Raw genomic sequence first — 17,251 nt, 5'->3', positions numbered from 1 at the left:
TGTTTTTGGCCCTGTCATCCAAGCTGAGTCCGTAACCACAAATTGGATCATATGTCTTTCATTATTGAGATTATTCGGCTCCTTAAAACATTTGTAACTGAGCCTGTAAAAATAAACGCATTATTAAAAAAAATCATTGAAATTAAAAAAAACTCTTATGTTTTACTTTATATTATCTCAGTGAAGGTAAAATTTCTAAATTTTTCATATATAATGCAAAAAAAAAATATAATTTCCAAATATCATTAAAAACGGTCCTCTTCTTGATTTTTGGAAATTTTATTTCCAATTTACCGAACATCACTAATTTTTTCAAAGTTTCGCCTGAAAATAGACGATTTTCACTATTTTCATTCATCATTTTACCTAAAAAATTCATCATTTGTAAATTAACAAAAAAATTATAACAAATTTATGAAAAAAAAAGGTTTGCTTATATTGAATTTTTGAAACATGCACCAAAATTTCAATTTTTAATAAACATAAAACAAATTAAAATGTCGAATGAAGGGGGAGGGTTCTTTAAAGATATAAAAGACTTGAAAAAAAACTTTTACAAACTTTAAATTTCATTCTGGAGTGAGATTTTTCAACGGTGTATTTATAATGTTATTTTTCCTAAATAGTTCATCTGCTATATATAATATTTTCATCAGAAATCATTTGAAAATATAAAGCAAAAGTTACTGGGCAAAAAATCAAAAATGCCAAATGCCAATGTTTGAGGAAAAAAACGACTTCATTCTGTATCCTGAGGCTATCTACACCAAAACTAGCATTGGCAAAAAACATTTCATCTTCGATAGAAAAAAAAAGCTTTTTCGTGTGTTGAGGGGTGAAATGGACAAATAATAGCACACTTTTTGAAAGGCTTTAAAATGTTTATATGTATGTATTGCAGACATCTCTTTCCCTCAGACTGAACGTCAGCTTGGAAAAAAGTCTTAACGATGGCAAACAGTTGATAATATTACACCTTATTATAAAATGACGTTGGAAAGAGTTTTCTAAAAATGAAACGGAGAGCATAAACGTGAATCCATATCCTTCTAGGTCCGGGCGTGTATTTCGCTCACTATGCGAAAAGCTCTAATGCGTGCTTTTTTGAATTGTATCTTTTGTTTCGCTCGCTCATATTGCCCATATATTGCGTTACCATATATATTATACAAATGACATACGAGTATGGGGAAGTAGCACATTTTCTGTTATTTTTGGGTTCATTAAATGTAATGAATTGGAATGCCAAAACATTTGCTAAAAAATAATGTTGGTTGTAGGATTTCGACCTTTCAAAACCATGATAAACTGCGATATGAAGTTTCTCGTCTACTTACAACATTCTGAGCGCCGTTGATCATTCTTCCTAAAACGATCATTGAAATACCTTCAAAGTTAAAAATAATATCAAAACAACGATTGAACGGTTCAAAAGCGACAAATTTTTGAAAATGGGTATGTTCGATAAAATCTATACATTTAAAATTAAAAAAAAAACACTGATTTCTAAGTTATGCAAACAATCACGGCTTTCCAAAAATGATATAAACAGCTACAGTTTCGTAGATTCAGCACAAAAGTAGACATTTAAGATGCGATTTATTATTCTTCGCGCATAATTTGGATACTTTCATTTGATGGTAGGAGATCAAAAATCGGTTCAGCGGTTCATATGCTACAGATTTTTCATAAAAGAATTTCGGAGGAGAAAATGTTCACTAAGGCCTCTTTATTACAAGATTTGAGTTTTTTCCATCCGTCATATTTTTATCCCGAATATATTTCCTTTTACACAAAAATTTGCTGAATTCTTTACTTGTCAACCACCATTGGTAGCTCTTCCATATATTGACTGTTCGTTTTATTGTTTGGAATAGCGAACTTTTCTCTATTGGCTTATATTAATTTCTGTTTGAGACTTTCTTCATCAACATCAAGAAGTTTGCATAATGAATGAATTTTCGTCTGTCTGAAGTTTGTTATGTTTTGTGATTTCTTAAACCCTTCTCAAAAAATCACTCGCATTCTAATAGTATTTTCATTCGATTATAAGTTATTTTTTCTCTGTTCATTTATGTTTATATAATTGTAGATTTTGAATTTGTAGATCTTCGAATCAGAGTTCACATCGCATTCTTTTTTCATAATTTTTATGACATTTTTTTAAAATTTCAATTGTTTCAATTGACTTCAGAGTCTTGATACACGATCGCCAGTTATTACCCCATGATGTAACTTATCTTTATTAGAATTTTAGACAGACCATTGCACAATGCTCCAGGAGATGCATTTAAGTGGAAATTTGCATTTAGAGCTCGACAGTTATATATTATAATTATATATAGACAAAAACGGTCTTCGACAAAGTTGTTATATACGATAGAGCGCTCATTTTTATGTTATCAAAAATAGGGTGACCAAAATTGTCGATGAAATAAAAAATTTAACTTTCTTATCGTTACAGATAGAGGAAAACATAGTTCAACAATTCCAACATTTTGCGATGCAGAACTTGTCAATATCTTAATCCTACTTAAAGTTTTGATGTTTTTTTACCCAAAAACTCATGATTTCAATTTTAATTTGCTCAAACACAAAAAATAACATGGTGTTGAAAATCACACATCATGTAGAGTGAAATATGCTCTTTCAAATGCCGCCAATAAACTTCGTTTATGTTTGCCCCAGAACGAAGGACAAGCAATTGCAGAGAGCGTATTTTTTTGGGAAGAAATATCAATAATTTTGAGTGAAGTTGAGATAGTGACATGTACTGCATCGCAAAACGTTTATATTAGAAAGCTGCAAAAGTCTTTCGAAGACAGTTTGTATGTATAAGGACCGTATCGTTAATTATGGGTACGCTCAAAACACAGCTTTATTTCAAATATTGCATTTATTTTTCAGTTCTGATATCAAAATATTGTATCTTATGAATGAAAGAAAGGAGTAACAGTAAAAAATAATCAAGATTCTGATTTTCGCGCCAATGATCGCACCTGCTTCTTGATGTCCCTCATTAGGTTCTGGACAACCGTCTCATCGACTTGTTTGCTCACATTTATCCAATCCTTTTTGAACTGCTCAAGGTCATCGGCTGCCTTGTCCTTCTTCCGCAGTCGTCCCTTCATCAAAGCCCAAAATTTTTCAATAGGTCTTATTTGCGGACAATTTGGAGGATTCATCTCCTTTTCCACAAAATCGACATTATTCTCGCGATACCAATCCAAGGTCAAACGTGCATAGTGGCATGATGCCAAATCAGGCCAAAATAGTGTCGGACCAGTGTGCTTTCGGATGAGCGGTAACACACGCTTTTGGAGACATTCTTTCCGGTAAATTTCACCATTCATATTCCCGAGAGTGAAGAAAGGAGATGATTTCATGCCACATTGACAAACAGCTTGCCAAACCAGCACTTTCTTACCGAATTTTTCGCAAAAAATTGACTTCTCCGCGTTCGGGACATCTGTTCCTTGCTTTACAGTGTAAAACTGTGCCCCAGGAAGAGTTTTGTAGTCCAGTTTGACGTAGGTTTCATCATCCATGACGATGCACAGTTCGCGTTTGCTTAAAATCCCATCGTAAAGCTTACGGGCACGGGTTTTCACGGAACTTGCCTGAATTTGGCTGCGTTTGGGACATTTTTGCTTTCTATATGCCTTCAGTGAGTTACGTTCTTTGGCACGTTGAACCATACCGATTGATGTTCCACACTTTTTTGCGCAATCCCGTATCGATAATTCCTTTTTTCTTTCAAATTGCCTGCAAATCTTTTTATCCAAGTTTGGCTTGGATGGCCCAGGTTTTCTGCCGCGACCGGGTAGATCCTTCAATGTATTATACATACCAAATCGCTTGATAGCGTTTTGGACCGCATGGACGCTTACTCCTTCCGCCTTCGCCAATTTTCTCATTGATATTCCTGTTTCGGAGCAGTATCTGGTCACAATGGATTTTCGTTTTTCTTCTGTTAGCCCTCTCATGATTGCACTTTTAGGAAAAAACGATCTTTTAACAATGCTAACTGAACGCTAACTGTGTCAACAACAGGAGAAAAATAAACAGCTGTCAAAACAAGCTATAGTCTTTTTCAGACGGAGACTCTAAGGCGTACCCATAAATAACGATACGGTCCTTAATTTGAAATAAAAAAGTTAGAGTACAAAACCGTTTATCTCATGATGACCCTAACGTAACTTAAAAAAACATGCGCTATATCGGTTATTTCAAGAGATAGAAAAATAACCTTGTTTTACAGATTTTTGTGCATAAAATTCTTGGATTTCAGAATTTTGGATTATTGGATTTGTTTTTGTATTTCAGGATTTTGAACTCTTTGATTTTGAATTTCAGATATTTGGATTATTGAGTTCTAGATTCCAGGATTTCGGTTTTGAACCATGGAGATTGAACTTGGATTTTTTGCATTTTATCTTTTGGGATTTTAGATTTTTAGATCTCAGATTGTAATTTTTTGGATTTCAGATCTAAAATATAGTATCATGTGTTGAATTTTAGAGTTTGAGATTTTTGGGTTTAAGTCTTTTGAAGTTTTGGATTCTCGATTATTAGATTTTAGGGGTTTAAAATTTTTGGATTTTAATCAATTGGGTTTTATATTTAATATTTAATATATGAAAATGTTGGATTTTTGATTTCAGAGTGTAATTTTTTTTTGGGTTTTATGCTTTAAAGTTTTAGATTTTTACATGAAAAATGTTGTATTGTAGATTTTATGATATTTGACTCATCGAGTTCTATCCCAATGCATTATCCAAACTTCATGAGGATAATGAGAACTTTAGATTTAAAATCTATTTTTTAGTATTGAATTTCTGATTTTCGGTTTTTCGTTTTTTTAGATAATTTTGCGGGTTTTATTCTATTCTTACATTATTGTATTATTGTATTGTTATGTTATTCTATTGTTGGGTTATAGTATTAGATTTTAGATAGGTCTCACTTGATCAATTTTATTGTGGCATGAACCACAACAAAAATTGAGAAGGGTTTAAGAAATCACAAAACATAACAAACTTCAGACAGACGAAAATTCATTCATTATGCAAACTTCTTGATGTCGATGAAGAAAGTCTCAAACAGAAATTAATATAAGCCAATAGAGAAAAGTTCGCTATTCCAAACAATAAAACGAACAGTCAAAAGTATCGAATTAGCGAATTAGCCTCTGGCGAACATAACGCAGTGATACCGATCAGTTTATAATAGCAAACGATAATTCTTGCTTCTATCTGCTCTCTGTTCGAAACGCTGACTGAGATTTCTTTTTATTAAACTACGATTAGCGGAACAGCGTGAAGCTGCGAAAGGGACTGAAAACAACGATCAATTCAGTAGCCCGAAGGAGGAAGCGAAGGCAAATTTATGGTCCAATAATTGTGGTGCCATTAATTTTGTCGTCATGTGATGCCCACGGCCACGTTCTAAGTTTGGGGGACCAATAGCAGTCCTTTTTCTTAACCTGGTTAATCCGATTTGCTCCAAAAGTCAAAGTATGGCAACGTATGCAAATGAGATTGTTGTTTTTTCTCCGAACGATATACTAAAAAGCTATCTTTTTTTGTTTTGTTTGTTTAGAATAAGGTTTGCGTGCAAACATAACTCATAACGACGGAAAACGATGATTTAACAGAGCACAGCTAGAACACAATTAGCAGCGGAATAATTTCCGAGAAGCAGAAAGCTGATCTCCTGGTTAACTCGCGGATGTATTTAAGCTAAATGATTTATGAGTTTTGCTCTCGAGTGTCATTCCGCTCTGTAGTTATGTGAGAATGGACCCGGCTTGGGTTGGATGGAGTAATTCATTCCACAAAAACATCGAGACGACGACGACGCTGACGACGACGCTGACGACAAACACAAGCCGTTGCGTTTCGCATGCTGAGGAAACAAACGTTACAACCAGACAGGGCAGGGTTACAACCGGACTTTGTTGTGAATTTTTTGAAATATTACGGACCTCAGATTCAACCCTTTCAACAATCCTCATCATCTGATGTTCCTCGCAAACACTGGAATCGCAAATGTGTCGGTCTTGTCCCGGAGACCGGAGATCGCCATTCACCGCCCGGAGATCCGCTGTTAATCTTATGCACTTTCAACGCACAATGAACGGGTTGTAAGCGGCGAGATACGTTCGTTCTTGGTATGTGGCCATCGACCTTGAGCAAAAAAAAAAACGCTCTTATGAATAGCTAATCCCGCGATGTAACAAATCTGTCGCCAGTTTCGAGTGACGATTGACAACTGATCTTCCCGACTGGCTGCCGCCGGCATCTGAAGGTTGAGCTTCGTCCGTTCGCAGTAGTACTGAATACTGAGATACGAAGTGATTATGGTCCGGTAGAAAGTGAAATCTGATACCGCCCTCCCCGTGAGAACGGTTAACTTGGACTTTCCAAAGGTCCATTTAGGTCTCCACCTCCGCATCGCACCTTGGAAAGATACGCGCGACGAACGCACAAAGGAGAAAGGTGTTGATAATCAGAGCATTGTGCATTGTTGGTTCAATGGCTGGCGGAACGAAAAGCATAGCAGCAGCTGCAGTAGGACTGGTAAAAAGAAAAACTTTCTCACGTCAGTTTCACTCCCAGCTGCAAAAAAGGTGCAGACAAGATGAATGATGGAGGAACATAGATATCTTCGCACTCATAATGGGTGGTTGGTGGTGGCGTACTTTTTCGCCGTCATGTCGGAATGGTCGGTACTTACAGGAATGCCGTTTCGCAGGCAAGTCGAAGGTGTGAAAAACGCTGTTCGCGAAGCATAACGCGAGGCCCGATTTGCACGCTTTTGCGTGGCTGAGTTACTCACCTGGAAAAAATAAAGGAAAGAAAGAAAAAAAAAAATTATCAGTTTCTATGTCCCGCTTTTTGTTTAATTTAAAAATAAATTTAAAAAAAAAGGAAAAATTTTCAGGAGCGGTTTTTTTTCGTTCGAAGAACACATTTTTCCAGTGAAACAACAACGAGACGTACTTCATTCGAAAAAAAGGGCATCATAACAAACAGCTGTCGGTCTCTGGCGCTTTTTTTCATTTTCAGATTTAAATATTGTTCAGTACTACTTCATATTATTCTTCTGGAAGAATGCAATAGAGAAAAACATGCCCATTTTTTACTTAATCTAGACTTAAGATGCATAGCTGCATAGATGCATTCTGTGCAAATGTAGAAAATTGTCGAAGTTAAAATAATAAATTTCAATAAATACACATCAAAAAGTATTTAAAAAATTAAAATTTGTTTTTCAAAAAAAAAAATTTTATTTAATTTATGAAAAAAATTCAATAGGAAAAGGGTTTTATAACAACAACTTTTTCATGTTTCGCTCGAATGTTGTTGAATGTTGAATGTTGTTTTTCTGGTAACATTTTTTTTTTGGTGTAATTTCTCGCGATTGACATGTTCTTTGATTTAGTACTGTACTTTTTATTATGTGTCAATCCCTAAAATTTATACGCAAAATGTTACGTCGCAAATAAAACAATAGTTTCTCTATTCAAAAATGCCATTTACTTCAGAAGATACAAGAAACAGAAAGTTGATGTTTTTGACAAAAAAAATTGATATTGAACTGTCTAAACTTTTGCTGAAGACAGGCAAATCTGTTTCTGTGCGAGGTATAGGAACCGCACAAAAAAACGCACTAAACTTTACCAGTGGCTTTATAATATAGTTTTCGCTACAAAGTTTTAAAAATAACCCAAATGCTAATGATTTCGTTCGTGATAAACGTGCAATTTCTTTTTGTTTTCTTTCTGTACGTTGAGACATGTTGTTTCTTATCGTTTTTATTGCGCGATTTTGTTTAGAAAAACGCTCGAAAAAATGGCACGAAAAAATCGCACAAAAACAGGTTTTACTATATTGTACAGTAGATTGTTACCTTGTCTTTTAACTAAATTAGTTTGAGTTAAAAAAAATCAAAGAGAACATGAAAATATGAAAAACTATTTCCTTGTAGAAGTACCTATCTTCCGACATGTGGTTGACATCTTGATCATTGTATGGGTTATTCATATATCTTTTTGAGAATTGAAAATATATGGGGGAAAGTCAGGAAAGACGGACACCCCTGTATAATTGATAAATTTCGTATTTCTTTTGAATTTTAATGATGTACAAACTTGCAATACAGTGTTTCGATACCTTTGACACTCACTGTGTGCACTGTGTGCCTTTTTGTTAAAATTGTAAATAATCTACAAACAAAATCTACAAATTGCAGAGCGATATAAATTTTCATTTAATTTTTACTTCAGAAATATTGACGAAAATAAAATACTAATCAGGTAGGGTAAAACGGACACTCCACCCACACGAAAGACAAACGTTTTATTTTGAAAACAATTTGACCATCACCTCTTTCTTTCATTAACAGATGCCGAATTTGTCAATCCGAATGCCGGACGCTATTTTAGACATGAAAAAAAAACTATGGATGGGTTATATCTATGATATGACCGCAAGGTTAACGTAGGACTGCCGTTGGATCAGTAGTCATTTGTGTTTTTTCAATTAGCAATAATCGCACTTCGAATGTTCCTCATTGGGTACGATATCGCCGCTGCGCAAAACTGATGATTAAATTATTGATTAAATTAGCGAATGAATGAAACAATTCACGAAACAAATCCCAATTTGGGTCAATTCTTGCATTATGGTAGTGATTATCGCAGCGAATAGTTATCAACATTTTGCCTAATCATCCAACGGTATGCGTAGAAGTTCATTGAGCTTGCGACATGAAGGGGCATGCAGTCTTGGATAACCGAGCCAAAGCGTTGCATTCGTACCCGCTTTTGTAGACCGTGTTAGCAAAACACATTCCGGAGTGTAAAAATGCATGGGGGTATAAAAAGTACTGCCGAGATTTGGAATGCCGATTTTCCCAACTTATTGGTTTCGGAATCTGTGTTGGGAAAACACATTCCGGTTTGCAAAAACGCAAGCGAGTACAAAAGTACTCGCAGCTTGCATCTCATTTGCAATGCCAATTTCCCCAGGCTCCATGGTTTTGAAGTTTATGTTAGGGAAACATTCAAATTTTCAAAAGCGCAAACGAGTACAAAAGTACCAGCAGCTTGCATCTATTTTGCAAAACCGATTTCCCCAGACTCCATGGTTTTGAAGTCTGTGTTAGGGAAACATCCATCCATTCCTGCGATGATACCTCAATCGCTGTTCAATTATAACTGAGTGGATTTCCGAGCGGCGATCGTTTATATACTGATTGGTGATTTCAATAGCCTGTTTCGAGAACAATTTTATGACTATTGAAACAAGTTTTTGGATCAAAAAGTAACAAGTATATAACGCGTAGACATTTTATCTTTCGAATGAAGTGTTTATCATACCACTTCGTTCAGTTGGTTAGGAGCTATTAACGCTCAAAATCTCGGTCTCCGGCGTAACGCTTTCATTTTCGAAACTTTGATTTTACACCCCGGTATAGAAATGAAAGACGTAGTCCTACGTCAAAATGAAAAAAATTACAAGCCCTTCTAGGTGATTTTAGTCTAGCCTCTTTGTTAGATCATTTTTAAAGCATATTTGAAGACCTCCAAAACCTATCGAGTGGATAAACTTGAATTTTCAGTTAGTGTCCATCTTTCGCGCCAAGTGTCCGTATTTCCCGACTCATTCTTATTCTTCAAAGATCCTGGACACATAATTTTTCAAAATTTATGCCTTTCTGTCCGTCTTTTCCACCCTTCCCCTATATACAGCGATAAGTGGAAGTTTTGTTTGTAAAATACTATATTCGCGAAGAAATGGATTTTATTTTCCTGAACATTGATTGTATCTGTTTTTCATAGTTTACATGGTTTCGGGACCAAGGGTACTATTTTTTATATTTTTTCTTGAAGCCGAGGAAGAAAGCTGATTTTTACATAACATATCAAAAATCCGAGATGTGTTCTTTTTCGTTTTTGAGTTATGATTTTTCAAAGTTACCATGTCTTAGTCTTCGTTCAATATTCCTATGCGACTAGACTAATACAATGATTTTTTGCAAGTGTTATCTATTGACTTCAATTTAACATGTCGATTAACTAAATCGGTTCAGTAGATCAAACGTTGTGATTTTTTGAAAAAGTTCATTTTTGGAAAAAAAGGGTAAACCATCGGTTAACTTTGAAAAATCATAATTCAAAAACGAAGAACACATCTCTGGTTTTTAGATATGTTGAAATGTCCTCAGCTTTCAAGAAAAAATATAAAAAATATGGCGCCCTCGGTCCCGAGACCATGAATACATTTTTTTTAAAAACAAATACAATCAAAAATTATCAAAACAAAATTCAATTTTTTTATAATACAATATTTTTTCAATAAAGGCTAGTTGATTGACTTTAATTTGATTTGTTAATCATCTGAATCGGTTCAATAGTTCAAAAAATATGAATTTTCGAAAACAGTAATTTTAAAAAAAAAAAGGCAAAAACATACGTATCTAATATTTTGCGAAAAGAAACAATCTGAAAATCTGAGAGCCACTATATCGGTTTGGCATGGAATGGCTGTATATATATTTTTTATGAAAATTTAATGTCATACAATTCCTTTTTTGACCAGAATTTTGTAGATCTTATAGACGAATTTTAGCAGTGGAACGTTGTGGGTGTAAACACATGGGTCTTTAAAGCAACTTTGCATACTTAAAATATTCGAAAATGAATTTGAAAAAGCCAAAAAGACCAATTTACAAAAAATTATAATTAAAAAACTATAATACCTACAAAACTCTGGTCGAAGGAGGAAATTGTTTAAATTTCCATGAAAAAAAACCAAAATTTTATTCAGAATATCGCTGAAAAAAAATTATTTTATAAATTAAAACTCATTTTTCTCAAAAAAATTTTTTCAAAATTCCCAAAAAAAAATTATTAAAATGGCCCAACAAATCGCCCATATATCGGAAGATGGGCATTTTTACAGGGAAAAAGCTATTCAAACATTCTCATTTTCTTCGAAAAAATTACAACCAATTCTTATGTTGTTTGAAGTCAAAATAGCGTTCGACAAAGTTTTAGATTTTATTGAAATATGATGTCTTGTTGAAGACGTTAACTATAATTTAGTAGTTTAGAAAAAAAGCATGAAAAAGCTATTGTTCGATTTTTTTTTCATGTAAAAGTGCTCATCTTCCGATGTATCGGTGACTTGTAGGAAATTGTATGGGCTATCCATATCTATTTTTCTATGGTTTTTTTTTTAAATATGTCTTCGAGAAAAATGAATTTTAATTTTTCAATATATTTTTTTTCAAAAATTTGTTTGATATTTTTTAATGAAAACATAAATAATTTCCCACATTTCATTTTTGGACTAAAATTTTGTAGGCCTGATAAATTTTTTTGTGAGAATTTTTGTTGAAATTTAGAGTTTTTTTTTCAATTCTTTTTCGAAAAATTTTAATTTAAAAAAATATAAGATCTACAAAATGTAGATCACAAAATGAAATGTAGGAAAGTTATTTATGTTTTCTTTGAAAAATTACTATTATTGTTTACATGTAACATTTTATTGTTTAAATTATCGCTATCTACATGTTCCGAAAACTTTCTTAGAAACATGTCAAAGCGAGCATTTGTCGAATGCTCTATGCGGCTATCTTGACTTTAAACAAAATAAAGATCAATTGTATTTTTTTCAAAGAAAACATGAAAAAGTTGTTGTTAGAAAAACTTTTTCCCTGTAAAAGTGTCCATCTTCTGTTGTATGGACGACTTGTTGGAAATTGTAAGGGCTATTCATATATATTTTTTGAGAATTATAAAAAATACGTTTTTGAGAAAAATAAGTTCAAATTTTTAAAATGATTTTTTTTCTTTCAGCGAAATTGTTTTTTGCTTAAATGTTTTTTTTTGTGAAACAATCTCCTACATTTCATTTTTCGACCAGAATTTTTTTTAGATATTATAGTTTTTGAGTTAAATTTATATATATGCAAAGTTACTTTAAAAGCACTTTTCAGAATGTAGTCTAATTTATTATAATGTTTCAAATGTGAAAAGTTGTTTAAATGGCGAATTATTTGCATCCACAACGTTTTTGCCGCAATCTGTCGAAATTCCGGCATGACATTCGTCGTATTTGAAATCTTTAAATCTTTCGTTACATGTAGAACTTCATGAAGTAACTCTTTTTATAGAAATCTAAGACGTAATCATACATCAAAAGATAAATTAGTGGGATTTTTTGAATGAGTTTCAGTTATTTTCTCTACAAATAATTAAAATAACCATAATTCCTTAAATAACATCCAATACAATGTAACAGGAATGTACATCACTATACAGTTGTTCATTTCTAATGTTTTACGAAAATGTTTGGATTAATTTGACTATTTTAGGAATTTTGTTGAGAAACCATGAAGAAGGAGAGAGAGAGAGTATATATCATTAAAAGTGATATCCATCCATACTGGTACAGCCCTGCAATTCAGCCGGTCTTGGTTCAACCCCTGCTTGCCATCGTTTGGTTTTTTTTTTTGTATAATTCCAAGCCGACATTCAGTCTTAAAGAATGGGAAGTCTGCTCCCTACGATTCCCGGAAAGTCGCTAAGGAAATAAGGAAATAAGAGCAATGGAAATAATCGCAAAAAAGCGTAATGTCACAACAGCCTACCGGAAATCTTCTTACGCCGAAAAAATATCATGGGTGTAAATGCCACACAGAAAAAAGCGCAATGTTTTCATTGTCCTAACATTTCCAAAAAGAGCTAAATGTGCAAACTAAAATATCTATAAGTGTGGCATTGTTTGTAGATCATGGTACAATAGTTTTTAATTGCAATGAATGATATATTTCGAAACATAAATTAAACGGGGAAACTTAAAGCACCAGGCAACGTATGACTTTACTAAAGGATCGTATTCTATGTGCCAAACTAACCGGGTAATCAATACAAATTGATTGATTTGTTTATAACTATACAAATCAATCATCTCTCCCCATCTGGACTTTTGTTCTTCCATTTTGTTTTTGGCCAATGAAACACAAATATCGAGATTACAGCGCTTGCAGAATAAAATAATGCGTTTGATTTTACAATGCAATAGGTTCACTTCCTCATATTTGATGCTGGACGCTTTGCAATGGTTATCTGTGAAGCAAAGAATTGTTTTTTTAACTGTGGTGTTCATTTTGAAAGTAGTTAACGGTTTGCTGCTTCGATATTTGTGTGATCGAGTTGAAAGAGGAAGTGACTTTCATAGATATAATACTAGAAACGCGAATGAAACAAGAACACCACTTTTCTTAACATGTGCTTCACAAAATTCTCTATATTTTAAAGGAGTAAATGTTTTCAACTCGATGCCAACACATATTAAACGTTCAACAACACTAGCGGAATTTAAGAGAAACTGTATTTCACACGGCTGTGTTTTCCTAACAGCTGAAAGTTTTTTTTTTAATTTTTTTTATGACAAATATTTTTTGACTGACAACGTTTTATACGAACGGATATCTTAATGTGAACAGTTTTCTTGATTATTATTTTTTTTTGGTTTTAATATTTTCAACCTGACGAAGTTTTTTTTAAACGGATTATATTGTTTATACAATTTTGAACAATTTTTGATTTATGTTATATTTTTTGTTTTCAATTTGTGTTCGTCTCTATTATGTCTATCATGATCTTGGTGATGATGTACTATTTTTATTTTTTGTTGTTTTTGTTTTGTATTAGTTAAAAAAATAAAAGTAGTCTACAAAAGTTTGAGCCCCGCGCGCGTTTCACAGATACAAAGGATATAAAGTAAAAGTAAACAAAAATTTCTCGACTTCTCTGGATGAGGATATTTATTGTCAATCCAAAACAAGGCTGGCGGTTGGACTTGTGCTTTGGTGGACCAATTGGCTGCAAGAGTTTGGTCGGGACCGTATCGGCTCCGTGGCGGACACGACTGGGTATCGGCTTGGGTTGTTTTTGACATTGCAATACTATATATGAATTTATATCTGTAAATAAAATCAGTTCGTTGTCTTTTGTTCAACTGGTTTCAATGCTGAGAAAAATAAATTATCTTTTAGATAACTCGTCTTGCTCAAACCTCTGTAGGGGAAGGAGGCGGGACCATCATCATCATCATGAAATGCAGGTTCGCTTGCCGACCCCGGTCACGGCTCCACACATGCCTCTTTACACTCTTAGAACAAGTGCTTTCATTTGTACATTTGACGCTGTAACACAGTAAAAAGCCTCTTTTCTGCCAACGCTAGTTTACGTGTAGTTGAAATGCGGTTGGTTACCAGAAGGTGGTTTGATAACGAAAATTCCAATGACAAGATGAATTTATAAGATCCTCCCCTTTTATGAGAGAATGCCAAACAAGACCAGAAACCCTCTCACTCATCTTCTTCATCTAATTTGTACAGTTTTTTGTATGACAAAAGCAAATTGATAAAATGGTGCATATTAAAGATGAGTTTACTTTATTTTGAAGTTTTTGCTCTGATGAGATATAACAAATGAGAATCCCACATAATTTCACCCACTTCATCACAAAACATTTTATCAATAGATTTCAGAAGCAAACAACATTAACACTAAACCTACCGATGTTTCATGTATACCTCTTCATACAACAGCGGGTCAAGTGACCCTTTATGAATAGTTAGTGAACAATGACTTGATTTATATAGTTTTGTTGAGAAACGTGGCATACCATCTTTCTCCTGTATATTTCGACATTTTGGGACAACAATTATTAGTAAAATAATGGAATTACAATTCTTGACACTCGAAATAGCACGGTAGATTGGAACGGTTACTGTTAGCTCGCTTGGATAGTCAGCAATACAATTAATTCTGATCATTCACTATTCATTCACAAATACAACAAAATATATAAAGCAATAGCAAAAATGTGTAATGCAATGGTTTTGTATCACAACCACTCTTACAAATCTTTCTGATATCATATGAATGTTTACACGGGTCAAATGACCCGTTACGGTAGTTAAGGCAGATTACATATATTCCTCAGTAAAAAAATAACAAGAGAGTAGTAAACACTAGAAAATACATTCGATGTATGTTTTAAGAAAAGTAGTGTAGGAAAATCATGTTGTGACAATGTAATTTGCAAGAAAATTCTGACAAACTATTTAAAATGGTTCGTTTGACCCCTCGTGGTAGGTTTAGTGTTAATATGTGATACGAAGCAATCCCAATTCCTTCACATCTTTTACTGAATCTGATCTGGACACGTTCTACGGTATACTTCTATGGAAGTTCTCTAGAATCAATAAAGAAATCCTCCAATACTAGATCACATAGGTCTCTAAAATTTGGACTTCGAAATAACGGTCATTTCCCTTTCCAAAATGTACGCTATATCGAAGCATAATGAAGAACTCAGAAACATAGCTCATATTACTGTATTGTGATGCTGTTTGGATAGAGTTAGTAAAAAATAATGACAAAATCCAACTAGAAGGTGAAGCCAACCTTTCGAATGATGTTTCCCTTCATACATAGAGTAATATAGTATTATTTATAAATTTATTTTTGTATTTTTTTAAGAAAGATTGAATTATTTCCTATATTTTAATCTATTACTACAATTTGGTAGGCCTTAAAGTTTTAAGTTTTTTTTTCCAAAATTTCGAAAAAAATAACTTAAAATTTCAAAAAAAAAAATCCAACTTCAAAAACTACAAGAAGTACATAACTTTGGTCAGACAATAGAATATAGGACATTGTTAAAGCTTTCGTCAAAAAATAGCAATTTAATTTTCAAAAAAAAAAAAATCATTAAACAAAATTATTTTGAAAGCTAATTTTGTTTTTCTCGAAATTTTTTTTTTAATTCTGAACGAGAATTGTATGAATTGTAATTGTAATTGTAAGGAAGGGCACTGTTACTTTTGGTAATTTTCATGAGAATTCAAAAATCATTTTAGAGAAAAATTTATTTCAGTCTTTAAAATATGTTTCTAGTGTTTGTTTGTTTATTTGAAATATTTAACAACTTCCTACATTTCATTCTTTGACCAACATTGTATAGGCATTATTGTTTTTATGTTAGAAATATCGTTAGAAAAAAAAAAGAAAAGAAAAAAACCTTTTCAAAAAGTATTTCAATTCTTTTTTGGAGATTTCAAGTATGCAAAGTTGCTCAAATGACCAGTGTCTTCACACCCACAACGTTTCACTGCCAACTCCTAACCTGAGTTGGCATGAAATGCGTCCATTGAAAATGTGTACGTTATGTCGAGTTATATCTTTAAGGATCGATATTTGAAACATTTCTGTGAAATTTGCGGTTGCGGATAATTGGCGCTGATTCTGTATTCGGATTCTGAAATAATGAAATAAACAATTTCGACAAGTTTTTGATGGGTAGAAGCTAATCTTTTTCAAATTGAACCAATAAATGAGATTAGCAAATTGTGCGACAATCATAGCACAATTCTACAATCATGATTTTTTTTACAGAAACTGAATAGTTTTGTATAGTCTTGTAATCGACATTATATTACTTCGTTAGGATAATTTTTTTGGAAAAATAAAACAAAATATTCCTTTAATCTGGAGTACCTATATCTTTCAATAGAACTTCTAGATTCACCTTCGCTCTTTGTTTGAAGCGTCGAACCTCAAAGTGGAAATTTAGAAAGATATTTTAAGTTTCATTTAATATTACATAGACCACATTTTAACACACTGAAAACTATGATGTAAAAGTTCATTTGATAACTCAACGGGAATGTTATCATAAATGCGACAAACTTATATCATGCAACCTTTCACTAAATCAAAGATTTCGTAACCATCACACTTTGAACCGTCTACCGCCATCGGTTGCATCACATGCCATAATTGAGGCGACGCGATAAGCCGCCTGGAAATCTTTACGAAACCCCCATCAATCGCCACACGACATCGGGTTTGTTGACCTGCCAGCGGCAGGTGGTATCGCGTCTTATCGATGTCTCGCCGATGATTGAAGGCCGGATTTCGGGAACACGATTTCCCTTTTGTATCCTCATTATCTGCTGTTCGAAGATTTGTAACACGCAACCGTCTGTTCGAAATTCCAAACCGTAGTTATGTAACAAATCGAGATATTCGACTGCTGATATGGACGATCCGATCGCAGCACCGATCATGACGACTCCACGCGATTCAATAAATTAGTCTCAGCTGTCTTCCGCTCAACGCCGCTTTTTATCGTTTTCATCGCTTTCCTCCCATCAGAACATC

At 33.4% G+C, this 17,251-nt stretch overlaps 1 protein-coding gene across 7 annotated transcripts in view; it reads right to left on the bottom strand.

Annotated features, from left to right (window-relative positions):
- The window catches only part of LOC129774817 (probable G-protein coupled receptor Mth-like 1), a 379,271-nt gene that overhangs the window by 59,119 nt on the left and 302,901 nt on the right, over window positions 1–17,251 (bottom strand). The gene's annotated exons all lie outside the window — the stretch shown is intronic.

Source organism: Toxorhynchites rutilus, chromosome 3, assembly GCF_029784135.1.
Source record: "Toxorhynchites rutilus septentrionalis strain SRP chromosome 3, ASM2978413v1, whole genome shotgun sequence".
Taxonomy (NCBI): domain Eukaryota; kingdom Metazoa; phylum Arthropoda; class Insecta; order Diptera; family Culicidae; genus Toxorhynchites; species Toxorhynchites rutilus.
Note: the sequence above shows the minus strand (reverse complement) of the source record. Positions and strands in the feature narration are given on the sequence as shown.